At 40.5% G+C, this 27,639-nt stretch overlaps 1 long non-coding RNA gene across 1 annotated transcript; it reads left to right on the top strand.

Annotated features, from left to right (window-relative positions):
- Positions 1-1,523: 1,523 nt before the first annotated feature.
- Positions 1,524-15,408, top strand: LOC131586260 (uncharacterized). Its single transcript, XR_009279115.1, has 3 exons — positions 1,524-1,722; positions 11,971-12,046; positions 15,326-15,408. It is a non-coding gene; the product is annotated as an uncharacterized LOC131586260 (long non-coding RNA).
- Positions 15,409-27,639: the final 12,231 nt, after the last annotated feature.

The following is a 27,639-nucleotide window of genomic DNA, read 5'->3' as shown; positions in this document are numbered from 1 at the left end:
AATTTTTATTGACTTTTGACTTGATGAGACATAAAACCTCCAAATGGAAGATACTTCCTGGAGCTTGGTGTCTGAGGTGAGTTTATTGTGCAAATTGCATAAGCATCTACAGCATCTGTGTTGAGCCAGAGTACCTTTGATAATATGTACTTCCCACACTTCAATTTTCAAATCATTTCACGTTGTCCACCAGAGTGCCCACCCAGCCCACCAGACACTTGCTCCTCAGTACAGAAAAGTGGGATTTCAGTGGCACCAAGATGTTTTTTTATGTCTGCTGGTTAACTTTCAGGGACACAGGATTAGAGTGACCAGGCCATCTGATGTTTAAAACCTGTGAAGCTCAGCAGAGTGCAGGACTGGGGCAGCCCTGTGCCGAAGGAGTCAGGTTTACTGTGGCACATTTGTGTCCCATCATCGTGTGCTTGCACATGGCAGCCTGCTACTGCACATTCCCATCCTCTGAAAGCCACAGTCTGCTCGTGTGTGTGCAGCTTCCATGATGCAGTTTTCTCCAAGTTTCTGTCTCAAGCTTTGTCTCTGTTTTTATGTCCACGAGCTTTAGAAACCAACTGGCCCTTTTCTTGTGGCAGCAAGCGCTGCTCCCTCTCCTGGGAATGCTTTTGGCTGCAAACTCAACCAATTTGAGTCTGCATTACAGCAGGGATATTTTCTAACTCCATGGGGGCTTGTTTGTCTTTAGCTTTTTGCCTTCTCCAGCATTCAGAAATAATTAACAAGTAATGAACAGAAAATAAAAGGTCCTTGAACAGCACAGCAGATGGAGTAGACTACAGCAGTTCTTTTCCTGGTTCTTCCTTTATTTTATGATCATGGGGGTGTTGTGTTGTCGCCCTCCAAGTCTTTATATGCCTTATTTGTTCAGACACTGAATATCCCACGTTAGGACCTGCCTCTAATGTATCAACATGGTGTCTAGATCAAATGAGCTCCAATTTGTAATAGAGTTTTCAGGCTCAGCTGATGAATATACTGGATTCACAGGCTGCACCTGTGCTATCCTGAAAGAGTGATCTTAGTGGAAGCTGATCTTGGCAGAGCTGGCCAAGCAGACAGACATATTTCTAGCATGCTTGTTCATGCAGAGGAGACATCTGGCTTCCTGGCTTTCTTAGTACCTGATCTATTAACCCCTACACTACCTCTGAAATTAAATTGGTAACAAGGAGCCAAACACCAGTGTCTCTTTATGGACCTTCTGGTTGGGGAGAGAGTAACTAATGTGGGATACTGTAAAAGGTAGATGATCCACTGGTTAATGAGTACATGGGTACATCCATCTGAAAGCTGATATTTCTGAGAACATCCTGAAAGGATGTTTCAAATATAGAAGTTTTACTATTTTTGTAGCAGAGTGAGGGTTGCCGAATTCCTGCTGAATGTCAGGATGGACATTAGATCTGCAAGAGGTGAAGATGGTTTTAGTAACTAAGCTTCAACACAGAGGACAAGCCAAAAGCAAATGTCTTAGCTATGTTTCTTGACACAAGGGAAAGCACCTGTGCATGCAAGTAACTCTGCTCCCCTTTGCTTGAATTCTTACCTTGAGGGCCTGATCCTGCAACCCTTCATAATACGGATAACCTTTCTGCATTGAGGTATCGTCACATACAGAGGATTTGCAGATGCACAGCCTTTGTCCACACTTAGAGCACTGTGAGGATTCCAGTCTCTTCATATTCACCTGTCACCAGTTACGAGGTAGGCTGAAACACCTTGTCCCACAGGGTAGCACTTCCACAGCACACAGGCTTTCTCCTTGTCATGCTCCTTCTTCATTATATGGCTGCTGTACTCTTTTAGTATCCACTGGAAAGATTTATCCCTTGTGGTTTCTTGCTCTCTACAGGTTCTTACTATCTACAGGACTTTCTCTTGAGCTGCATGCAGTTTGTTTTTAATAAGGAGTAACATACACTGAAAGCACTTATAAATGTTCCAAGCCTGTGGTTCTTAATTATGTTGTGTGTATTTTGTGAAATATTACTGCTATCCCTCACACCCTTTTTGCTTGCAGAGTTGTAGTGTGTTATGTAGTAACAATAAATGTTAAATAACCTGCCTGCCACCCAACTGCATTTTGTGGCACTTGTATAATTACAGAGACTTTCAGAAATCACCTTGTAAGGCTCTGATTTGCTGGCAACATGTGAACATTTCACTGTAAACGCTCTTTCATTACACAAGATTTCATTACCAGAGGTTTCTGCTCTAATATCCTCTTTCCTTTGAGAATCGGGGCCAACACTACAGTAACCACATTGTTAGCAAGAGCAATGTGAGATTAAGACTGTGGACTCCATTGATCTGAGAGCTTCTGAGTACGGGTGCTAAATATGCTTTAATAAGTGGGAGCTCATGTTGGCTCTGTGCATAATGACTGCACAGAAGCATTTGAGCTAAGTTGCCTTGAGCATAGTAAGAAAACCTCCACATTGTAAGATTGATATCAGATTATTTGCCATTTATTTATCCCTGTTATATGTGCGTAAACTACTAATCTCCTGTGGGTGTCTTCCCTGCAGAGGCAGTGTGTGCCAGCTGCCAATCTGCCTGTGCTTGGGGCTTCAGCTGCCCAGCACCTTACTGGGCTGAGTGTCACACTTCCAGCCAGTACTCAGACTGAAAAACAAACACGTTTTAGGGCTTGAAAGATGCAAATGTATATCAAACACCAGGCATGCAACCACCTAGTGTGTGAAAAGCACAGAACCCCGCAGCTCCCTGTTCACCGTGCAGGCAGTTTTTCCAGGGAGCTGGGAGATGCAGACAGTGCCAAAGTCAGGTCTGCATGGTCTTCAGTCAAAAGCTGTTTGCACCAGCCCAGTGTTGGGTCCACTGGGTGCTGCCTCTTTTACAAAGCTACCAAATCCAGATCTCTTGTCTACTAATAAAACTCTGTTGGCATACTTGTTACTCTAACGTGCACCTTTATAATTAACAGCTCTCAGATGCCATATTTTTTTCATTGATGTTTTATTCCCTTGTATTTTTGCTTTCTTTCCCTTTGTGAGTTGGTGAAGCAGTGCTGAGCTTGGTGCTAGCTTCCTTTGACAGTAAGCATTAAACTAGTGCAAATGTCTCCCTCAGACTGTTGTCTTGGAATAATTCATTAGTCAATGCACTTGCTTTATGCCAGCTACATTTCATTGGTGAAACCCAGTCTGAGCTCGTGTGCTCCCTTCCAGCCTGCCCATAGCACCGATCCCATTTGGTGGAAGAAGTTGTTTTGCAGTTTGTGTGGGCAGGAGTGTGGTGTGGGCAGGGCTGGGGCACCCCGAGCTGGGAAGCGCTCACCGTGTCTCTTGGTGTCCCAGGCACGCCGGGTGTTGTGTCACACAGCTGCCATGGCTTAGCTCCTGCGCTTCAGCTGCTTCAGTAACTTGGTGTATTCGGCCTGACAATACTTGAAGCAGCACAGATCTTTACATAGGGTTGGGTGAAATCTGTTGCTACTTCTGGACCAGCACAGGCTGGAGTGCAGATTCTCATGGGACCACGCTCCATTTTTAAGGGCTGAACTCCTGGGCTTTCTGGGTTTTGATCACAGTGTCATGTGTAGCCTTCACACCCGTTTCATAGTTTTCTACTTTTTTTTTCTTGATTCCACATCTCTAGAAGCTTCTAAACTGATACTGCCTGGAGTTAATTTCAGATCTGTTGAATGGGAATCACTTTGAGGACCTACTTGAGTCAGAGAAGGAAGAGCTGTGGCAGGTGGCCTCTGAGAAAGAGACTGGGACAAAATGTCTCAAGAGGTTTGAGACTGTGACTCAGTCTCTACAGAGACAGCCTTGCACAGAGCTTGGCAGTCACTGTCCCTTTGGAAACATATTTTGATTGTGCAAGGCTGTGGGGTGCAGCCTTCCTGCATCCTCCTTGACTTTCTCCTCCCCTTCTTTCTTTTCATCCTCCCAGGACACTGCCAATGACTCAACCTGGTTCCTGCAGCAGGGCTGCTTTTCTGCAAGTCAGAGGTGGGCTTGCAATCTCTTTCACTAGATACCATACTGGCTTTTAAGGGAGCTTCTCTTTTCATCAGACTCCTCACAGGCAGATGTGGTAGGTTCAAAAATTCTTTGTGATGCCTTGGAACCTCTCCCCTTCCGTCACCTCAGAGCCATCCAATCTTTCTGCAGCCTGCTTTCTGCTATCAAACTGCAATGCTACAAAGAGAGGGAAAAGGGTGGGATGTGTTGTACATACAACAATTGCAGCTCAGCTTTTATCCTATATGTGTATATATTGTTTTCAAGTCCGTGTGAATGAGGAAATTCAAATGAAACCTAAAAATATAAGGAACGTTGACCTTCAAGAGATGTTTCCTATTCCAGCCGTTCAACTCAGTCTGTGGTTGCTGCTGCTTTTCCTGACTGCAGAGAGAGAGGCTGAAATGAGCAATCAGCTTGTTTATGGCAGGTTTTAGTGCTTCACTAGTATAATAAAAGAGGCTTTTGCAGAAGGGATTTGGTTCTCGTGTACTTCAGTGTTTTCTGCTCCATTTTGCTCCATAAAAGCCAAGCTCTTATTTACAAGAATTAGCAGCTTCCTGAGGTTTCTGCTGATTTTGAGGAATCAACCCCTTGCAGTTATGTGACACCAGCATGCAGCTCCCACTCCACCCGGTGCTTGCAGAACGACTGTTCCCTACGTGCGGTTGAGCACTTGGATTAAACACCTGCACAAAACAATTGGCTCAACCCAAAGGGCTGTTAGAGGCTCCGTATCCTGTTTGGGAATCACTTCAAGTGAAATTAATGATTCTTCTCTGTGTGCAGGCTTTTAAAAAAGAAATCTGTTTTTATATGTGCAATTAATCCAAAGCGGTTGGTGTGCACTCTGTGCTGTTACACATCAATAAGACAGCAACTTTATGACTTTTAATTCCATAAGATGTGTAGTATTCAAGACAACGTCACTTTAGATAACAAAATCCTTGCACAGGTGGTAACTGTGACATGTGCATATCCCCCTGACCATTTACCTTTTCTCCATTTTGGAATGAGAGGGAGAATGTAATTTAAAAGGCATTTATGCATGTGGTCCCCACATGACATCCATATTAGAACTAAATTATTTTCATGGCAGAGATTCAAAAACTGAAAATTTCCAGTAGGCTTTGTGTGCTGATTCACCAAGTGCTGCCAGCACTTGTGATATTATCATGAGCCTTGTGATAGTTAATATTCTGTCCTAAAGCTTTAGGTTTTCTATACATGTGATTTTTCTTAAATTTCCTATCAAAAAAGGAAAGCCCGTTTCTCTCCTAGCTGCAGAGAACATCTTGAAATACCATTTCCCCTCTCAGGAGCCAAATAACATCAGGAGGAAAGTAAAGTTTTCCCAGCCTCCCCCCCACCGCCTCCCCCCCCGTCTTTGGAGTTTTTGGTTCCCATTTAGCTCTTACTTGTTTGGATCTTTCTTGTGGATTTCAGGTGACTGCATTTGGTGCCAGAAATTATCAGTCTACACTGTGTTTGTAGCTTGATGCTTCAGATGAAGACAGAATCACTTTCTTATGGCAGATAAATTTTGCATGAAGAGATGCTATTTTACTACAAATAGTTGCTGTCCTGTAGGTTTGCTTCATCACATCCCATTCACATAGAACCAATGCTTATCCCAGGATCTTATAAATGCATAGCAGCAATTAAGTTTCTTTCGTTCTTTCATGTAATTTAGCAAATAATAGTCTCCAGAAAGACACGAGCCAGATGTCTTATAGAGAGTTCTGCCGGTGTCAAACAGCTAAGATAAGAATAATGGATCCTGGTGGATCAGATTTTCTTACTACATTCACATATGTGGTCCTACATGGACAGTAGTATTTTCATCCTATATTATAGCAGTAAAAATCTATTGTTCCATCTTTAGCTGAAATCTGATTTCTGCATTTTTACTTTTATGTCTTGCAGTTCTGATTCAGTGTTCTAAACAGAACTGTATAACTAAATGTATTTTTAGTTGAATGTCTGAAGTAAAAATTAATTGATGGACCCTACACTGTGTTTTTGAGTCAAGCTATTGAAATCCAAGGTCACTCAGTAATTAACGTACTAATTGAAGAAGCAAACCTGTCTGTCATCTGTTACCCAACTATTTTCTCAGCCCAGTCTAATGGCATTTTTCCCCATTTACACTAAGCTGGACTGTGCAGTCTGTCACTGCACTAGACATGCTGCTAAACACAAAATATTTATACACAGATAGTGTAACAACCTGTCTGAGGCAAGGTTTCCACCAAGAGAGGCCTGTAGATGGTGCTGTAATATAACTGGAAAAAAATAGATTTACTATGAGGCTGGATGGAGTTGTCTTAGTCCTCAGAAGCTGAGCTCAGATCTATTTTGCTTGATTTCATACCTGCAGGATTTTGAATTCTGAGTAACCACAGCAAACTTATTTCACTGGAGATGAAGTGGAATAGGAACCTGCAGATGGGCTCAGGTGCCCTGGCACAGCACCTTCACCATCCTCCTCATACTTTGTACAGCCTGAGCTCCGCCTCACCAGACTGGCACCGTGAAGGTATTGGATAAAAATCGTTTGGCCATTGACTGATCTGCATACTTGTATCTTGGAAAGGGCTGGATGTCTTAAAAATCCAGAGCTCTTGCATAAGGATAGACTTTCTCCAGGAGAAGGAAATGGTCAAAAGAACAGAGATAAAATTATTTGGGTTTTCCACCAGGCTCAATTTTTACCAACTCAGCCCTCCTGAGAAGCCCCCAGCTCTAACCTACAGCTTACATTATGGTGGGTCAGCTGTGGCTGTCCTGACTGCAGGAGCTAGGGAGTGCCAACTTCAGCAATTAAGCAGATTTTAGGAGAAATAATTTTGCTGAAGAGTTGACTCTGTGTTGTTATGAGCTTCCCTCAATAACTGCAGGCTTGGTGTCTCCCTCCCCAACTGTGAGTTATTATTGGATTCTTTACTCTCTTTCATAAACTGCTGATTGGTGGCAGATTGTTTAGCAGCTGCCACCTGCTATAGTGCTTGTTGAATAAATTTCCCTTTTTAGTTCTAGAATAGCCTTGGTCTGCTAACAGCTCTGGAGACATTTCAGGAGGAAAGGGACAGGGATAATGTTGCTTTTTTTTTTTTTTTTTGGCAGGGTTCAGTACTGGTCCAGTGCATTTCTTCTGGGAATCTTGAGCCCCAGAAACAAAAAACATTTTAAAGTGTGAATAATCTCCTCTCTATCCAGAGGGGATTTGGACGTGTACCTCAGTTCTATCATTTTTCCAGGATGTAAGTGCTTTCCTGATCTGCAGTTTCTGATCATCTGGAGTCAGGCTTGAGTGCTCCACTGAAATGGCTTTTGTGAATCCTAAATGGCCATTAGAGGTTGTTCTGTGATTGAGATGATACTTGAATCCTGGTGAGACTACATAATGCCTTGTAATTTAAGGAGAAACTGTAGGGAGAAGGCTTGTCTTTTGAGATTAATTATTTTGGGATAGTAAAGTTGTGGAATAGGTTTTAGAGGGGATCATGGCTCTGCAGTCTCATTGTGGCACAGGGAGAATTCCTGTAAGCTCTGGTCTTCGTGCTCAACTCAGTGGGTACAAAGAAAATTACCATCTGTATATGCAAAGCCCATTTATCAGGAAAGATCCTAGTGCCTTAGAGTGCAAAGAGAGGTGGGGAAGATGCAGCAGCAGGTGTGTTACCAGTGCTATGCATACAGGAGAGTGGCAGGGGTATGGGATGGTTGAGGAGACACCCATTTTTCCCCTGCATCTGTCAGTAAGTCTGGCCCAACAGGGTAATATCTTCCCAGCAGGTTCACCCCACTCAGAGCTGCTCTGGATCCCCGTCTTCCAGGAAAAATTAAAGGAGTTCAAGTGCAAGTAAGAAATTTGAATTTTTCCTACATAAACTCCAAGAGGAAGGAGAATATTAGCACGCAACTTTCCATGTGTAGGTGATGGGCCAGTTTCTTCCTCTCTGCTGTTTGCCTGTGGTAGAAATTTAGGATGTTTAAATCAAGGATGTGGGTGGTGTGAGCAACTGATGGATTCCTCTCTCGTAACAGCTGTTGTCGCTTTTGTCAGGGAGCCTTTTTAAAAACAAGAATAGGAGGGGGTAAGTGCCCATTGTTCTGGCCAGAATCCAATTTGGATAATTGCATTCTGCCTACCTAAAACTGTAATGGCATGTTTATGCTTCCCATCTCCATAACGCCTGAGGAGCCTTTGCTTGAAACTTGTTGTTTAAATACAAAGTTATTAGTTGAGTCATCAACATTAATTTTATTCTGTATTTCAATCAACAAATAATAGATCTTATTTGGGTAATACAGATCTTTCATAATAATACTATTTTAGTGGATCCACACTAATATTTTAATATTTTTAATATAATTTCAAGGTGAATGTCTCTAATGGCCTGGTTTTCAAAGATAGGAGCACCCACTGATGTAACTTGTAGTTATTACTGCATGCAAATCTGGAAGCCAGGCCATTCATATGTAATAGTTCAAAACCACCATGAACTGGCTTGGATTATAGCGTGGTACAGGTGTCCCACATTTTAATCAGAAGAATTTAATCAGTTATTTGATATCTTGGTCAAGATCATGGATTTTAAGTCTCTGGACTTCCAGGAAAGTGTATAGAGCCATGCTCAGACTCACAAATTGGTTAGTTTTTATCTGAATTCAAACATATATGAAGTTGCCCTGAGCGTATCTTTATTTTAATGTAGTATATGGAGGGAAATACAAATGCAAATTTAGAGTTTGCAGGCAGATTTGACAGTAATTTAGAGCTTAGATCCAGAGAAATATATGGATCTTAGTTTTAACAAGTTTCTCTAATGCATCTTGTTGGGGGACTTGTTGGATGAACCATGCCTAGACTTGTCCTCCCGGAGTAGATTCAGGTTGCAAACCTCAGTGAAATGCCCTTCAGAACAGCTTCTGCAGAAGATTGTTACACCCACTGAGGTCTCCACCAGTCTGGGAAGCCCCTGCTGAGCAGCAGATCTGTCTCAAAGAACCTGACAAGCTTTTGGCTATGCCCTGTCCATATCCTGTTCCTGCAGGTAAAGCTTGCATGGTGCATTTCTTGCAGTGTGGCTCTGGGCTGTCCCTCTGGGCACCTGGGGAGACTGTCCTCTTGCCCTGTAGGGTCAGTGCCAGACACACATTCACATCCTTCTCCAACAGTGGGCAGATTGCAGTGTGGAATTGCTCTTCCCGATCCATTTCCAGACTTTCAGCCTCCTCATGCTGGCTGAGATTCAGGCAGTTGGAAAAGCAATCTGCATAAAAGAGCGAGGAAGCCTTTTTAAACCTGTCATCTTCATTCATCGATCAAAGATTATGATCCTACTTTCTCATTGTTTTATGGAGAGCATTTGTTTGTTTACTACTTTGGCAGCTATCGGTACATAAGCAATGCATATACTATAAATATCCCCATTATCCAAAGGCCCAGCTCGGTGAGCACTGCCAGGCACTGCACTCACTGCCATCAAGTTGATAGAAGCACTCCAGACAGTAAGCACTGAACTCGACAGGGTATTCATATTTCCGTCTTTTTCAGCATGAAAGACAAAAAGGTGAAAGGAAAGATGTCTCCTACTCAGACATCTGAGAGAGCAGCTGAAAAGTGTTGGTGAAGGACACATGGGAGGCAGTGCCAAGCAAGGGCTTGGAGATCAGTGAACATGGCAGAGGCAGCACTGGGTGCTGTAGCAAGGGGCCATTGGAGAAGTCAGTACCCTGAGTCAGAAAACAGGCTGTGAGGAGCATGAAAACAGCTGAAACAAAGCTCAGAAAGAAGGCAAGGAAAAGGGGAAGGACATTGGCAGAGAGGTGCCTGCAGAGTTGGATGAGGAAGGGAGTTTGGTCTGGCTGACAGTGGGGAAGATGATGTGGCAAGTGAAAGAGGAGGTGATGGGAGGAGGAAATGAACATCTAGTTCTTTCTTCTTTGCAGGGATGACCCCTACCCTGGGGAGTGTGAAGTCCAGGGTCCTTGCTAAGCAGCGGGCATAGTGGTGATGATACCCCTTTCATGGTGATGCCCCTTCGAGGGGCTGCCAAGGCCAGTGCTGGATTCCTTGAAACAGTTCAAACTCAGAAAAAACTTAGTTATTTTTCACACTTTGTATTCTTTGTCAGAGGAATTTTTCAGATGGACATTTTGTTTTTGCATGAAAGAATAAAACCATGCATTGTGGCCACAAAGATTAGTAGTCAGACCTGTTTATGCACACAGCCATCCAACTGCTGTTATTTGCATCCGTATAAACAGAAGCTATGCTAAATTCTGGCCAAAAATCAAACCCATTGTGAGCTGCCTAGAAGGCTTTAGCAGATGGGAACCATATAAATAAAATGTGATGTCGTTATTAACTGGCCCAGCAGTTCAGTGCATTTCTAACAATGATTATTTGGAATGGCATGAAGACTGTTCTATCTTGAAGGATGAGTTTATCTTATCTGCAAGACTGAGGCGTTTAAAAACAAAATGTACAGTCCTTCCTCTTCAGGGGAAATGATGCTTTGAACCCCATTGCTTCCCACAGTGTATGAGAAAGGGAATTGTTGCACGATTTGGATTAACTTCTGTGCCAGTTACATTAGAAAATCCATGTTACAGCTCTGTATGGCTGCTTAAATTTACTTCCATCCTAGTTCAGCACCTCCTCTCTCAGCCCTAGCCCCAATAATGACAGACTGTTCTTTGCTCTATTGAGATAAAGACAGAGCTCATTTCAAGTGAAGGAAACTTTAGTTGACAGTGATCTGCTTGACTTTTTAGTGCAACAGTATGTCTTATATCAGAACAAAATAAAGACTTGAACACACAGTGTGCCAGCATTTGGTTGTGGAAAACTCAGGCTCTATACATGTGAACCCAGTGAGCAGAAATTAATAAATCCATTTCCTCAGTGTGATCCATGTTTCCTGTCCAATTAATCCCCTAAAATCCCCACTTAGGAAATACCTCACAGGCTCTTCTTGGAGTGTTGACCAGCCCTTTAAAGTGGGCATGGACAATGATACCTCCTAAACAGCTGTTTTCAGTTCTCTCACGTATCAAGACTCCCTCTCCTTCAGTTCAGACCTTACATGTTTTCCCTAGGCTTTCCTCTTTCTTATTCATGAGGTGGTTGTTGCTCTCCACATTCTCTTCTCCATCTCACTAGCAGGAAAGAGAGCAGTTTTCTAGATTTTTCACCCATTTCATTGGCTTGACATAGTTGTTCTTTGTGCTCCATTCCCATTTTTTACCAAAGGCAATTCTTCCCAGTGCTGATGAGACCCTGGTTGTGCTAAGTGGCTGCTGCACAATTCTACTGTTTCAAGCACCTGAATTTCCTCTCTGGAAGATTTCACAGTTCAGTTTTGTTGAGAGAATAATCTTGTCAAAATACAGATTGAGAAAGTCTATCAAGAACGGCAGGCCAGTATAGGGGCCAAGTTACTCTTGCCTTGGTGCCACTGCTTCTCAGGGATTGTTGCTGTTGTGCCTGTGACACTTCGGGTTTTGAAAAGCCATTTTGATGGCTAACATTAGATGACAACTGGGTAATGCAGGTGTGCTTCCACATGATGACTGTGAATTAAATTAGAGCAATATGTGAGCGCAGGAGAAAACACTGCTGGAGGTGGGTAAGGAGAGCAGCACCTTGGGCTCTGCTGTTCTAGTGTCTTCTTATAGAGTGATTGTCAGCTGATCAGAAGAACTCCTACCAGCTCTTGAACCACTGCCTTATCAGTCCAGATATGAACCTCGTCCAGTTATCTCTCTCTACTCTCCATGTATTTACACACAGCTTTCTCATGGAGCTTAATGTATATAAAGGTCAGATACTGGGGGAGTGGGTGTGTAGGGACAGCAGAGCAGGACCTAGACTTGGAAAAAGCTGCATATCATAAATTGCCATATCCTTTTGCCTTAGACTTGATTGGTTTTATCTTCTTTCCAACAGTGCCTCAGAAATAGAGCCAAAAAGACTAGAGCTTCACTGCTAATAGGAGAGCGGGGCTGACTCACTACTGCTAAAGGTGAGTTATGTAGTTAGGGGATCTATTTATGAGTTACTTTCCCAGACACAGGGATATTAAAGTTCATCCTCACAGGCCTGCCTGCCTGCTGTGTCCTCTAAGGCTGTGCAAGGCGTCTTGCCACATGGCTAGCATGACCACGGGCCTTGGTGCTGGGATAGTGGCCCAAGTGTGGGCACACACACACATACACACATACATGCCTGGACTAGAAAGGTGAAGAATATTTTTATGACATTATTTTTATGGTAATCTATTTCAATGGTTAATTTAGTTTAGGGCACTGATTTATAACAAGTTTATAGATCTTCTTTACTATTCTTTGTTGAATTATGGAGGTGGCATGTGTGAAATGGAAGTACTTGGCCTATTGTTCTGCTTCTCACGCAACTAGTATAGCTGAGACAATAAAAAGATCTATAAAATTAATATATACAGAGAGAAAGGGACAGAGACAGAGAGAATATGTAATGCTTTAGAGTCTGATATCACATTTATCTCTCCCAGAGAGGTTGAGACTCAGAATTTACATGTAGAAATACCAGAAAGATCTTACCCTCTTATGTGGAGAGAAATGACTTCTAAGCATCCAGGCTATCATCTCCTTTATTTATAAAGCCAATATTAATGGTGCAATATTTTTGTGGTTTTTTCTTGGATAAAACCATATTGCTTTGCTTACAGCTTGGAGCTAGGCCATCTATTGCTGAGGGCTCGCTGACCTGGAGTTATTAGGCAGGCTTTTATGGAGACATAAACACACTACGATTTCAATTCCCAATTTTCTTTATACCAGTACATTATATCATATTTAAATATACCTGCATGTGAACACATGCTTATTGTAATGGGAAAATATTTATACATCTCTCAAGAAACCCTATTTACTCACACTTATTAAATGTGATAATAGCATTTTTATCTTAGCTATGCTAAACTGTGTTCAGTGTATATTGCTGACTACACAGAGGCACTTTTCTCCCTATTCTGCCTTCTCTGAGGCTCTTTCTGCTATTTCAGGCCATTGAAAAGTGATTTATTTAAGGTCTGGTATTTGAGGTGTTTTAGGACTTACTGGTTTTCCCTTCATATTTATAATAAGGTAGTGTTTCCTGGTAATTTTATCTGTAATCATATGACTAGGAAATTGGGAAATTTTTACCTAATTTTTCTTTAAAGTGTTCTTTAGTAATAATCTCGTATGAGATGGTAAGGAGATGAAAGCAGGTATAAAATACACAAAACAGTACAAAGCACATGTTTTGTATCATTAGCACAGTTCCTTTGAATGACTGACTCTTGGTTTGCTCTTGTACCAACAGCAATAGCAGTGCTTCTTTTTCTCCCTTGGTCAGAGGTATGCTAAGATAATTCTTAAACAAAGCTTTAACACAACCTTGCAATGAAATCTTGCAAGGCAATTAATCCATATTAAAATAGTAAAAACACTTCAGAGCCGTAGTATCTTGTCCAAGATGTGCAAATCTCTCAGCTCTCCAATGACGTACTTGCTAACTGCTGCTATTTTAAACTCTTCTCTTTCCCCAGTATCTCCTCTTTGATTAGTTTTCAGTATGTTAAACTGGGTAAACAAATAGGTAGTGGGTTGATAATTGTGAAGCTGGTTGATGCCTTGTCCTTTTATGTGCCTAAAGGACAGCAGTCTTCTTTAATAAACTTGTTAATGCACCATCATTCCTTCTACAGGGTATAAATATATGGTAATATAAGGTCTGTTTTCTTGTCAGCACACATCACCACTTCTATTTGAAGAAAACAGAATAAATGCACCAAATATAATATTACACTCAAATGGAAAGAAAATTCCTGGTTTCTACTGTCAAAAAGAAAAAGCAGAAGAATAATTTGAATAGAATTGCAGTTTATCCTGTTTGGTGTTAAAGAATACCAATTTATTTTATAAACTACAAATAATTTACAGATTTCAATAATTTCTATGAAGTTTAACAATTCCGTGTAAGATGGATATTTTTGTCCCCATTTGTTGTATCCTTCATCCTGTGCAATAGAAACCAGTGTTATCCACATAGTCTAGGTTGAAGGTTATTGACACTGATAAATTATCAAAGCGTTTATTTTATTTTTAATTAACAATCTCATAGATTTTTTTTCTCTCCAGAAACATAAATAACAAACCTGCAAAACCCTTATTTTTGGAAATATACCCTAGGAAAGAGAAAGTGGCTTATTTTCCTGACAAAGCCAAAAAGTTGGAAAGAAAGACCAAATAACAGAACCTGGCTTAGTGCCCAGCAAATTACTGGAGATGACTATTTGGTAATAAAAAAGAAAAATACACTTGGGCTCTACATTGTTCACAGATACAGATCAGAATAGCCAATAATGGCTTTTTTTGGAGGAGGAGGGGTTGTTAACAGTTCTGTAAGGATATTCACTGATGCAGATTACTAGAGCTCATAGTGGTACAACAGAACTGCCTAATATTTTTTTAAGCCAAGTCAGCTTATTATTTCCATCAGACATTGAATTTCAAATATTTGCAGTAGTAACATCACAGACTACAGGCATAATTAAGTCAATATTCAGGTAATGCATAGTTTTATTTGAGGGTAAATACTTACAGGTTGCATCATATTGGTACAAAAAGCTTAGATTGTCTTTGCCTGGAATATTTAATTTTATTTGCAAACACCTGTCAGTGTAACAGTTGTGGCTTACTTTTTGAACATATTGTGTCCCACACATTCAAGAAAGCATTTTATTTTATTTTTGAAGCTGCTAGTTGTTGAGTGCTAAAAAGAACAGCTGCACTCTCATCATGTAAGGAAGGATACTGTTTCTCCTATTCTGCATACATCAAATTACAACCTATGGCAAGGCTTGTAATACCTTCCAGGTGATGGCAGGAAATTTAAGGATACAGAACCAATTAGTTAAATGCCCCATCCAATGATTAGGTTTGTTGACCTTGCATCATGTCAATATGTTGGTGCAAGTGGCTGGAAGCTGGGCAGAATCACTCAATTATCAGAAGGCTGGAGACTCTCCCTGTTGCAGAGCCTGTGGTGATTAAAATAAAGGCCTTCTGTTCCGAGAATGGTCAGATTCTGAGTCTTCTGCATCCTGGCTGAAGTGGAGATGGGCTCCTACAATTTTGCATTAATACAAGCTAAACTTTCAAGAGTGCTCAAGCCTTCATAGGTGTACCTCCAGTTGCTGTGAGCGTCTGCAGTCTGTAGGGGATGTGTACCTTGGCAGCTGAGTTGTTTGTGTGTCTACTGAACCCACTCACCACAGGAATGGAACTTTAAACTGTGGCTTGGATCAGCTGTTGGAAGGAGTCATCAGAGAAGATGAAAAGGCTCACTGTCAGCTGAGATCTTTGCACTCAGGTGTGTCTTTCAAAATTATATATCCTTGTCTGTCCTCTCTTGCTTTTGTACCTTTTTGCTTCTGAAAGTGTCAAAAGCTGTTATTTTATCCTCTGTAGAAGTTTTTGCATGTACAGTGGGAAAAAGATGGCAAAAAGCAAATTGGTTTCACTCTGTCAAAGAAAATGGTTTTAAAATATCTATTAGGACTGAAGAGTACTTATCTGAGCCTCTTCTTAGACATTTCATCTTGTAAACAGCTTGATCCAGAAGGGCAGCTGACAAGTCTTAATCAGCTGTCTTCTGCAAACCCTTTACAGAGGAGCATGCAAGGGTTACAGTCATTTTTGCTTTAGTTCTGGCTTCTGTCCTAAACTGTCTTTGGTGTGGTCTATCCCTACCTAGCCATGACAAGAGCTGCCAAAATGCCTTCCCTCTGGCTAGGTCAGGAGTTTATTTCATTTAGAGTCTGTTATGCTAATTGTGTATGATGATAACAAACACTGGGAGCTGATCACTGTCCACTTAAGCAGAAAACCACGTATTCTTCATGTCTATCTGAATGACACCGAAGCGTTCCTTTCTTGCCTGTTGCAACTTTCCTTTGCAGTAACAGATACAAATGTCTTTCAGGTTGGGTAAACGGTGCCCACAACACGTTAGTTTTTTATTTGACAGATAGTCTTTGCAGCTGAATTTCTTGCCTATTGTTTCAAATTTCTCTACAGTCTTCTCTGCAGCATTGTTTGCAGAAGCCTTTCGACAAAAACTCTGGGCCTGCAAGGGGCAAATAATGTGAAACACGTTTCTAATGAGTAATAATTACAGGTTTAAATAGCTGGCACAATCAGTGTTCAGTGATTTCATTATTAGATGGCACCGTAATTTATGCTAATCCTGATAACGGTTCCGGATGAGAGAGGTCCAGACATAGGCGATTGCACTGCAATTATTTACACCCTGTATTTCTGAAACAATAGATATGGTAATTTGGAAATCAGATGACTATGATTTCATTTATTCTGGTAGGAAACACATGTAACAAGTTGTGTCAACAACATAAAATTAAATAGGATTATTTGATTTTCAGTTCTAGGTTTATTCCTTGTTAGCTTTCACTGCCATAGATGACCCACGAATCAAACAAAGTTTATTTTGGGAGATCTGGAGTTTTAAAATTTTTTACCCTTTCACAAGTCCTTGCATTTGGATATATGTTCTCAGTGCAAGTGAAAGTGGGGGGGTTGAACTTTAAGAGTCTGCTTTCAAGTAGCTACCACCTGTGTAATTACTGCAAACAAAGCCAAACCTTTCAATCTTCTCCAGACATTGCTAAGTGACTGGGGTACTCAGTAGTGCCTTTTAACTCCACTGGGCTCTTGTGTAAGTAAGCCATCAGTAAACTGAATTTTCAGATCAAATCATGCCAATGTGGTGGGTGGGTGGCAGGACATCAGGGAGTATATCAGAGGTGTTTTAGAGGGGAAAAGAAATGAAGGCTGGAGTGATTTCAGTATGCAGAACACCGAGAAAGCCTTTAGCAGGAAAACCTTTGCTTCAGTCTCAGGTTCATTCCTCAGCACCTCAGTTGTGCCAAACAAGTCAATTAGACTGCAAACATGTGTTTAAAGCCTGTGCTACGTGCTTCGTGCGACTGGAAGATCAGGTCTCTGGTGTAAGTGAGGTAATAGTCTGTTGATTGTTGGAAGTTCCTGGAACAATCAGGACTTTGGTCTTTCTGCCAAAGTATTATTCACTGCAATCAGGACAATGAACAGCACTCTCATCTGTTCCTCTGGTGAACTTGTGCAGTCTTAACTCTTCAAATTTGAAAATTGCTGTTGGTGTTAGTGAAATAGATGTGCATGTTTTAGGAAGGAGTTTTTTAATCCAAAATGTGGTCTGGATACTAAAGACCAGTGTGTATAGCTTGTATTTCTTTTCTGTGGTTGCTGGGACTTTGCTGCAGGAAGGGGTAAGAGAAGGCATGCAAATACTATACCTACTTATGGAAAAGAGACAATGGGTAGAGAAGAGCTCATCAGTTTGCAGTGTTTTTATCCTGATGCATCTTAAATAGTGTCTACCATCAAGTCTTTTTTGGGATGTGATGGAAGGTCTGGGTTGGCCCTTGTCATACCCAGTGGTTGGCAGTGCCACAAGAATGGGGGGTATTGCGGTAGCTTTGCCAGCAGCTCAGCAGTGTCTGGGCTGGCAGGACTCCTGCTGTCTGCCTGCCTGCCTGCCTGCTCCCTGGTGCTCTTGCTGGCTTTCTCTTGCTCACATCCAGCCTCCTGCTGCTGCCCTCCCCAACCTCCTTGGGCAAGTAGCAAGGTGAGGCTGGCCTGGTGCCATACTTAGGAGGCTTGGCTGCTCCTGTCAACTCCCAGCAGAAAGGATGAAAAATGACTTCTGAACAAGGTAGTGTAATCCACATATTTGAGAGGGGACTGTTGGAGAGGCTTGGAAAATCATATCCAGAGGCTTTGGTAAACCTTATCTGAACTGCTCAAGGTGTTTAAGCTGAGACATCTCACAAGAGAGGCTCTTGCTGTGGTTTTGACACTTGCTACTTTCAGCATAGCTTGGATTTGTGATAAGACATTCTTTGTGGTATATAATTTTCTATTTCTGACCATAGCTTGCCCTGGAAGAACACTAAGAACAGCAGCTGCAAAATAGGTGAAGCTATACAACACTCTTACCCTAGCTTTTTATTTCTGCCACCTTTGTTCTTTTAGTGTTTTGGACTGGTGAAGCAACAGCTTAATTCCTTCTTTATATGAAGAAATTTGCTTATGTGTTTAGCAGAAATACAAATTGCTAGAGGGAGAAACCTGATGGCAGAGTACAATGTGTTGTCAGTGTTAGGATGGTAGCTGTCAAAAGCAGATTTCATTGTAATCAGCTTGTCTTAAGCTTTATGTGCAACCCATTAACATTCCAGCTTTGACTTGTACGATACCAAACCATGCTTAGAAAAGGAACACTCCAGGGTCTTGATCTCCTCCAGGAAAGTTTCTTCATTTACAAGCTTAATTTGTAAATACAGAAGTTCTGCAGAGCTGCCATTTCACAGGACAATATTCTGTGTTTATATGCTGAAACCAGTGGGTGTAAACCACAACTTCATGTTGGAGACCTAGAGCATGCAGCCTGGAGTAAAAGGATCTGCTTTTGTCATGGTTAAGATAAACAAAGACTTAAGTGGAAGAAACATCTCCATTCTGGAGTTGTTTTATGTGGAAGTTACAAATTGCTTTTTTGCTGTGTAACGTAAATAGTTTTTCAAAATGCTTGTGATGCGCTATTGATATTTTAGATCATCTCTTTAATCATCTCGGGGAGTTACAAAGTTATCTAAGTTCATGGACTCACTTCCTAAAGTAGATATTAATGAAGAGCAGAGAAGAAACAATATTTTAAAATATAATATGAGTAAACCTTTGGACAAGAGCAAAGATTAATTTGCAAGAACTAGGTACATAATAAAAAGCTTTCCTAGTGTTGTGGAAATGATCTGATCAGGGATCAGGTGCCCAGTGTGGGGAACAGAAAAGAAACTGCAAGTGGTGGTGAGTAGAAGAATACTCTTCTAGTGTGATGCAGAAGAATACGCTGAAATGTCAGTAGATTATCTTAGTTGTGCATGCATTTGGAGAGTCAAGATGGAAAGCAGGATTAAGCTGGCCTCTTGACCTGTGAGTAAAAAATGTGAAAAACAAATAATTTTCTTAGAAGGAAGGACATAAATCTTACCCTTGCTGTCCCTGAAATTTATGTGAACTCTGGCAGGAAAAAGCTGTAAAGAAAGGCAGCTCAAGGAGGTCTAAGCTTACTCAAGCTGAATGAGACAAGGCAGTTGCCAGGGTTAGAGAGAGGAGCTGCTCTCACAGGGAAGCACAGGAGACAGTCACGAGGCTATGGAAGCACACAGAGACGTGGTGGGGAGAAGCAGTAATTTTTCAGTGTTTGCCTTTGTCCCTCATGTCACATACAGATGCCAAAATAAACATGTTTGCCATACACAGTGGTCAAATTTTCCATGTGCATCAGTTTCACTTGGTGTAAGTGCAAACAGCTGTGATGGGGGACTGGGCGTATATGTAGATGTTTAGGGATGTTCAAGAGATTATGATAAAGAAAAAGATAAATTCTAAATTAAGAATGGAATAATTTGTTTTCTTTTGACCCGGAACACCTTTGCAATCTATGAAATTAGTAATATTGCATTGTAATCTTGTTTATAAGGTTTTCTCAAAGATAAAATAACAAAGACTACCAGGAGTAATGCCTTCAGAAATGAATAGCATTCAGCTGAAGCTAAAAGACCTTTTTTAACCTCTGAAACAGTGTCATGAAGTGCCATGTAGTACATTTCTAGCTGTTTGAGTGATAGGAAGGATTTATCTTTGTTCTTGCAGTATTTGGAAGTGAGTCAGGAAAATGCATAATATATTTCATATGAACATTATATGAACAAAAAAGTATAATATGAACTTTAAAAGGACTGCTCAGGTGTAAGTAATCAAAAAATGCATGTTTATACTTTTTGGGTAAATTTTATTAAAAAAGGACAGCTGTTAGTTCAGGTGCCATCTTCAATGGATGAAGTAGAAGGAAAAAGTGAAAATAAATATTTTGTGTGTCTTTTTTCTGATCATTTTATGAGAGAACTGATATTTATGAAAGGATGTCTAAGTCTCCATGTCTGAAATACACATCAGAACCTAAGCTACTTCTGCAGTGGACAGCCTGGGGACTAGTTTGATTTATTTCTGATGGTTCTTTAAGACTCAGATGCTGGGTTTGGTGTTGGAAGACATTGGACAGGACTTGAGGAAGGTCTGGCAAAAAACCCCTCAGCAATCCAGTACCTGGGCAGGCTTTTGGTACAGCTTAACCTGGCACTGCTTCAGTTTGCTTCCACTGACGTCAGCTGCTGATTTTCCTCCTGGACAGTGTATGCAAGAACAGATCTGAGCTTTATGTTCCAGTTGTTTTGTTACCCAAATCTGTTTAGATGAAGGGGAGGCTGGGACATTGGGAGGGCAAAACCCACCACCCTGTTGCTTTGACCTTCCTGTGGACAGCATTTTCAGGACAAGAAATTGAGACAAAAGGATTGGTAATAATTCAGAGCAGAACTCATTCATTCTCTTCTGTAGTGGACTTGAAAAAATTTTATAAAGTGGCAGAAATTGTTTGAGTTGACCTTTTCCCCCTGACTTTTCCAACTCTTTACAGTAATGCATTTTATGCTTTTCTCATGTCTTCGAATGAAGACAACTCTGTGGTGGATTCTGCCTTCCTTACATCCAACTCCTTCTCCCATCCACTGTCTTGCTACAGTCTCCACAATGTCATGTAGAGATTTTGAGGAAGGAGCATATTTTCATCCTGTGTCCTTGAGTGTCTGTCACAATAGGATGCTTCCACCTGACTGTGGTATCCAGAAGCTATAACAGTGCAAATAAAATGTGGTAGCAGGAACTGCAATACTCAGTTATCCCCCATTGCTGCCTGAAGGAGCTCTGGAAATACGGACAGGATGTGCCAAATCCTAGCCTTGGGCAACCCCAGGATGCCATTGTTGATGCCATAAGTGTTGCACAGTGCAAAGGAAGGCTTAATGCATGAGGCATCTGTCAGAGGAAGAAAGGGAGAATGAGATGGAATGTTTATGATTGTTGTGTAAATAAAGAGAAAAAAATGAAGGTGTGGTATAGGATTAGAATAAGTGAATATGATGCCATATGTGTGAATATTGTACAAACAAAAGTTAACAATTGATTGTATTTGGAGACTTTGACTTTTTATAGAGAGAACATTCATATGTTTTATGTTGTTTTTATCACTGGTTTAGAACAATTCAACAGGAAATAAAAAAATGTGTTTTATATTATTTTTTAAAGTGAAAAATATATTTCTCTTGCATTTTTTTCTCCTGCCTGTCTTTAAGAACCCTGATAGGAGCTCAGAGCTGTAGACTGGCTCATAAGCAAGAGACAACTGCTGCTTTAAAAGCAATTTAATTTTAATACAACTTCTTTTTGATGCAAGATGCACCAAACAGCTCAGAGAATTAGTTAAAAAAACCCTTTGAAGCTTTTAATTTTTATATTTCAGCATCTAATAGGGCCCAAGTTTGTGTACTTCATTTAAAAAAAAACAAACCCTGTAATTAGCATTAATTGTCCTTTCTGGAGAGGCCTTTGGAAGAAAGCCAAGGACTAACTGAAAAGAGGAAGGGACATGCCTTCTCCTCAGGGGTATGCCGAGTTCAGCTTGGAGAGATTCTGCTCAGTGTGGGACCTTTACACTGGGCAGTCGTGTAGGAGTTGAGTCTTTCAGTAAAGCAGCTACAAGTTAACATCTGGCCTTTTGATTGTTTTTTTTTTTTTCCTTAACAATCAGCTGGACTGGAGGTTCTTCAACGTGGAGAACAGGCCTTCCTAACTTGATCCAGTAAGGTGTTCCTCCTACTCTGTTTGATGTCTGTCTATAAAATTTCCTACATGGACCTTACAGTATTTATTTAAAATTTTATTTCCTGTGTATACCACTGACAGAAATAGTATGAATGTGATGTAATGTTAAGAAGATAAATATTTAGAATTGTCTGCCTGTGGGAAAGGCATTTAACTATATTCTTGCCCCTTAACACATTTCTGTTAACTTTTGAAAGTGTTAATTACACCTTCCACTCTATTAAGTTGCAGGTGTATTACACATACAGAAAACAAAACCGTTCAGGATTGCACAGAAGAGTGCCTAAAGCAGATCTGTGGAAGATGCTCTGAAGCAATCCACTTAAGGCTTACTATGTGAAAAGTTATTTTGAATTATTTGTGGGATTCTTAAATTATGTAAGAGTGATTAGTATTGTATGAACTCTTCTTAATGAAGATTCCCCCTGCTCTGTAATAGTAGCTCTAGTCTAGAAACCTGGCGACATTCTCACTGCAGAGCAGCCCAGAGGAATTTGGATGACTGAGAAATGAAACTTCTAAACGGCTCTGTGTGTGTGTGTGTATATCACCTGTGCTTAAGGCACTTGAAGTTTTGCACTTACTGTGTATCTCAACAAAAAAATCACATTGACTGCATAGATCAAAAGTAGTTGTTTGCATGGCTTCTGCACCACATCCCCTCCAGTCTCCATTCTCCCTTGACAAGGGCGAGGGACTGCCCTAAGCTCTAATGCAGTCCATGGCTGAAAATTGATTCCCTTTACCACTTTTATTCACATCACTTAATCAACTTTTGTATCACAAACACTGCAGGTAATTGTAAACAATTCTCTAGATAATAAGTATTTGTTATATTTTCCCTTCTCCCTGGAGGAATATTTTGCTTTTGTTATTTAGGCAACTATAAAATCTCTATACTTACTTTTAAAGTGCAGAAACATTGAAACTGGGCTTCAAACATAGTAATTCATTTAAAATTGCCATTGTAAGCCTACCCATGCTGTCTGTGTTGCCTCAATAAAATGCCTCTAAAATAATGCTTTTGTAGCAGAAACATTTTTGGCAAAACCTTCTACAAGAGGACTCAGAAGATTCAAGAGGAGCCTTTAGGAATGGTCTCCCCAAACAAATTGCTCTTCTGAGCTGGGAATTGTATTTTACTATGTCTTAAACTGACTTTTACCTCTGACTTTCTTAAACATATGAAGTCCCTCTTTCCTTAACTTGTTCTTTGCTTTTTGTCTTGAGTACCTGCTGTGGAAAGGTCTAAAATGGCAGCAGCTCCAAATGAGAAGGCATCTTTAAGACCAAGACTGACAGACTTTGTAGGATGAGGCTCCGGTGACATCACTCTGCCAAATTTTTCATCTGAAGCTATTTGAATAGTCATTTCCTTGGTGGTGGTTGTTGGTTGGTTGGTTTTGTTGTTTTTTTCCTTTTCCTTTCTACCACCAGTACCTTTCTCCTGTCTTCTGTATGTTTACTCTCATAAAATCAAGGAGCAGTTCCATACCTATATGGCCATGCTATTTTTAAACTTTGTTTGTTAAATGCTCTTTGATAAATATTGTAAGAACATCACTGCTCTTTTGCCTGATACAAATATTTGGATATCCATTTCACCATCAGTAATAAGATTGCCTTTGGGGGTCGTTTCTCTTATCCAGCTGCAGAACTTTTACACTACTGGAATGATTGGACTTGATGAGCTTAGAGGTCTTTTCCAACCTGGATGATTCCATAAATCTGTTCTATATTTACTGCTAAAAATAGGGGTTGCTCTTTACTGTAAAGTGGCTCCTTGCCACTAGGTGAGTACCCTTTTGTTTGGTACCTATGCTAAATTTATAACTCTGTCTTAAAACACAGTGTAATTTGCCTGAGGCACTTCTGAAAGCTTTGCTAGAGCTCAGTTTAGTTTGACCAACAGAATGGCTAATACTTACTTGGATTTCTCTTTACATATATCTTAGTGTGTGCTGCTCTGTGGTTTCCTTCATTAAAGTACTGCATTAAAAAACTGGATTCCCATCCCGTGTTAGGTAGCTCTGATCTCACTAGGCAATTTGAGTTATTTTGATATCAAGCTTTTTTTTTTCTTTCCAGAGTGGATTTCTAATTGTAGAATGTCTCATAAATCGTCTTTTCTTAAGTAATGTTTATTCAGCAGTGAAGAAAATGGAGTAATAGTTAAATGGTGAGTATCTGTGCCTGTGAGTTTGCCAAAAGGGGAGAGGCAAAAGAAGCATAAGGGTGTGAAAGCTGGTACATGCCTTCAGGCAATATTTTAGTCTAACTGTGTAGGTTTCAGATGGTTTTAGTTTTCATCTCACAGTTTTCAGTTATTCCAGTAGGTTAAAATTGTTCTAGCCCAGATTATTTTGCTCCTAGAAAAGTGAGTGTACAAGCTGTGCTAGATATAATCAGCACAGGGAAGTGAAAAGTATCTGGAAATAGGAATTATTCATGTTGATAGTCCAGTTTTTACTTGATTAAACTGCTTGTGAAACTGGCACGATACAGCAAAGGATTCTGTGTGTTGTGGCAACAGAAGCTGACAGGAGTGTTGTTCTGCTGTACTAAGGCTGCTTCTTCAGCTCATCCTTGGCTTCTTGCAGGTGCCACATTCTCATCATCTGAGCAGAGGGTTTGTGGCAAAAGGGTGTGATCAAAGCCTTGAGGTAACGTGAAGCCAAACTCTGGCAGTGTACGTGGTCTTTTGGAACCCAGTGAGGATGGATGTAGCTGCAGTGTTGACAGACGTGAGGGGTGGCAGGGTTCTGCCAAGATGAACACAGGCTCTCTGTGTAAGATGCTAGTTGTTATATACTCTTCACCTCACTAAATCTGGATTTGAAATTCTTCCAGCTGAATGCCTGTAAGGGTCTCCTGAGCAGATCTTTCATGCTGGTCTATCTCATAACAGTGCCAGTGAGTCCTGACAGAGACTCCTTTAATTCCTGCCTGTGCTGAGTGAAAAATTTTCCTGCAGTAGTTTAATAAATAGATATTTACCTCAGAGTTGATGAAAAGTCCCAGTGTGACACTGCTGGGAACTGGTGCATTTTCTATAGAGTATGGGCAGTGTCAGTACCAACTTCTTTGCTTTCTCTGCAGGGATGCCCTTGTTTTAGAGGTCCTAGAAAATTCAGCCCTCCAGATGGATCAGTCAGCCTATTGAAGTTTCCATCGAGATAGAGTTTGCTGACTGGTATTGTCACACCTGTGTTCTTTTGATGGCCTTTGTAACAACTTCAGAGTTGAGCTGGGCCTGAATCTTTTACTTTTCTTATTCTGCTTCACAGAACAGCTTAGTTGTATTTTCCTTCAAATAGGTGTTTATCTAACTCACATGTAAGGAGGAAGTTTCTTAAAGATTGGGTTTGTGTTGTGGTGTGGAATTCAAGTTTATAAATGTTTCAACAGACATGTATCTCCTTTAATGCTGTGCTGGTGGGTGTTGCAAAGTTGGCCTATGGTTGCTCTATGTGAAGCCTGAGGGAGGAAATCTTGTTTCTCAGGAAGGGTGAGAATGAAATTGGAAGAGGTGTGACTCCAGGTAAATGGAATAGCTTTTGGTAAAGAGAACACTGGTATGAAATGTTCATATAGATTAAGTCAAGACACACAGAAAAAGCAGTGATATCTTTAAAGATGGTTTATGTCAAACTTCTGTAAAAATACACAGTGAACCCAGGTATGTATGGAATCACCTCTGACTGTCAGATGCTTGTTGTCTACATCTATCCTGGCCACAATTCATATGTATAAATATGCCAAAGTGCTATATCCTGTGATAACAAAAAAGGATGGCATGGTTGAGTGTTACATGCATTTCTGAAACACTCTGTAATAGCATTAAGTGACCTAAAAGCCAGTCTGTGATATCTGTCAGGATGCAGAATGTATTTTGGTAGCTTTCTCCTACCAATGTTGTTCCTGGAGGTCCTACCACTTAGTATTTTGTTGGTTCCATATGTAAATCAAAAGGCCAAGGAGTAAAACAGGAGGAGATACTGCCTGGCTGAAGGGGTCAGAAAACCTTTCTACATTTGTCAAAATAACTGGATTGCAGACTGTGTATCCTATCTAACTCTCTGGTTAAGTTGTGAAATACTATTTTTCAAATACTGACTTCCACTTCTATGGCTCCTTTGGAGGATGAGTTGTTGTGGTAAGTTTGAGGGGTATTTTTTGGTCTGAAATTAAATACAGCCAATGTAATGAAGTAGTTATTTGTAGTGAATTCTATCTGCGTGGCTGAAAGGCAGCAGATTAAGGCCTGAAGTTTTGGTTTACTTTTCTTTTTGAAGCTTGCTGGTTTGGTCTTTAACCCATATACTGTGCAACTTCATCTCTCAGGATGCTTTCAGAATCCAAGAACTTGCCAGTATAGCAGCTCTACTTTCCTCCTTTGTGACATGACATAAAAAAAAAAAATTCAGATTTAGTTTCAATATTTGTATTTTGGCCTCTTCAGAAAGAATAAGCAGTGATTCAGGTCTTCAGTTGATGGAATTAGTTAATTAATTTCCACCTACAGATTAAATGGAAGTGAAGGCCTGTTTCCCCAAGAGCGTGAGATAAGTTGGTCAATAGCCAGAGGGTTTGGCTAATAACTGGACTTGTGGTGAACAGAAATAAACTATTGCAAGATGCCTTAGAGCTATGGAAGCTATTAAGCCAAAATTTCTGTTATGTTTTCCTGCTGGATCATCAAGTTCTCCTGAATTGAAAACTGTTGCTCTTGAGACCCATCAGGAGACCTGTGAATTAAGGTCTATATTTACTGCATGGCTCTGATGCAGGATTTTGGGAAATGGAAAGTATTAGCATTGTATTCATTGCTACAGTAGGAAAACAATGAAAATATTCAGGCAAAGCATGAAAAAAAAAAAAGAAGCTTGTTTTCAGTCATGGCTGTTCAGAAGTTAGTCATGGATAATAAAAATTTCTTCAGCATATAAAACTGAATGCTTGGCAACTGTTTGTCTTGAACAATTCTGAATTTTCAAACAGTGTTGAAGATGCATCTGAGACCAGCACTTTCTTTGAAGGGTCTCAGCTTCCTATGGGTGTTGTAATAAACCAAATATTTGGTTTCAGTAGCTTTAGTGAACGCTCTTCTGTGTGGGCCAAGCAAATTCCCAGTTCCCTGAGCTGTAATTTGCTGGCAGCAACACTTTGATGTTTCCTCAGAAGAGGTAAGGAAAAGTCTGCCTAAAACTCACTTTTGTTCCTGGCAGACATCAATGCAAATATCTGAGTATTTTACTTTCTGTCAAAAAATGTGGGCTGAATTGTCATCCCTCTGGAATAAATCAAGTCTGTATATGCTATCATAAAAAGAACTACAGGAATTTTTGGTTCTTGGCACAAGGTGCCTGAATCTTTCTTTTACTTTAATGGCACTCATTCCATACCACTTGTTCAAGATAAACTCCCTGTTTTTTTGTTATTGGCCAAAAGTCTATAATTTGGTTTTCAAATATATGACTTGTTGCCAAACTCCTCCATTTATCTTTCAGTCTTGTTTTCTTCAGTTAGGCAGTAAACATTTCATTACAACTGTCACTGAAAGTTTTCTGCTTTACTTTTGACTTGGTTATCTGTGTGAAAAAACTCATGACAAATATTTTATGTAGTGTCTAATACCTGTGCATTATCCCATGTCATGTGCTGGGGTTTACTCGTTTCAAAAAGCCCACCCCTCCATTTGACTGTAATTCACATTTTCTAATATAGATTTTAATTTCATGGCAGGAGT

The sequence above is a fragment of the Poecile atricapillus genome, chromosome 1 (assembly GCF_030490865.1).
Source record: "Poecile atricapillus isolate bPoeAtr1 chromosome 1, bPoeAtr1.hap1, whole genome shotgun sequence".
Lineage (NCBI taxonomy): Eukaryota > Metazoa > Chordata > Aves > Passeriformes > Paridae > Poecile > Poecile atricapillus.
This window is presented reverse-complemented; position numbering and strand designations above follow the sequence as displayed.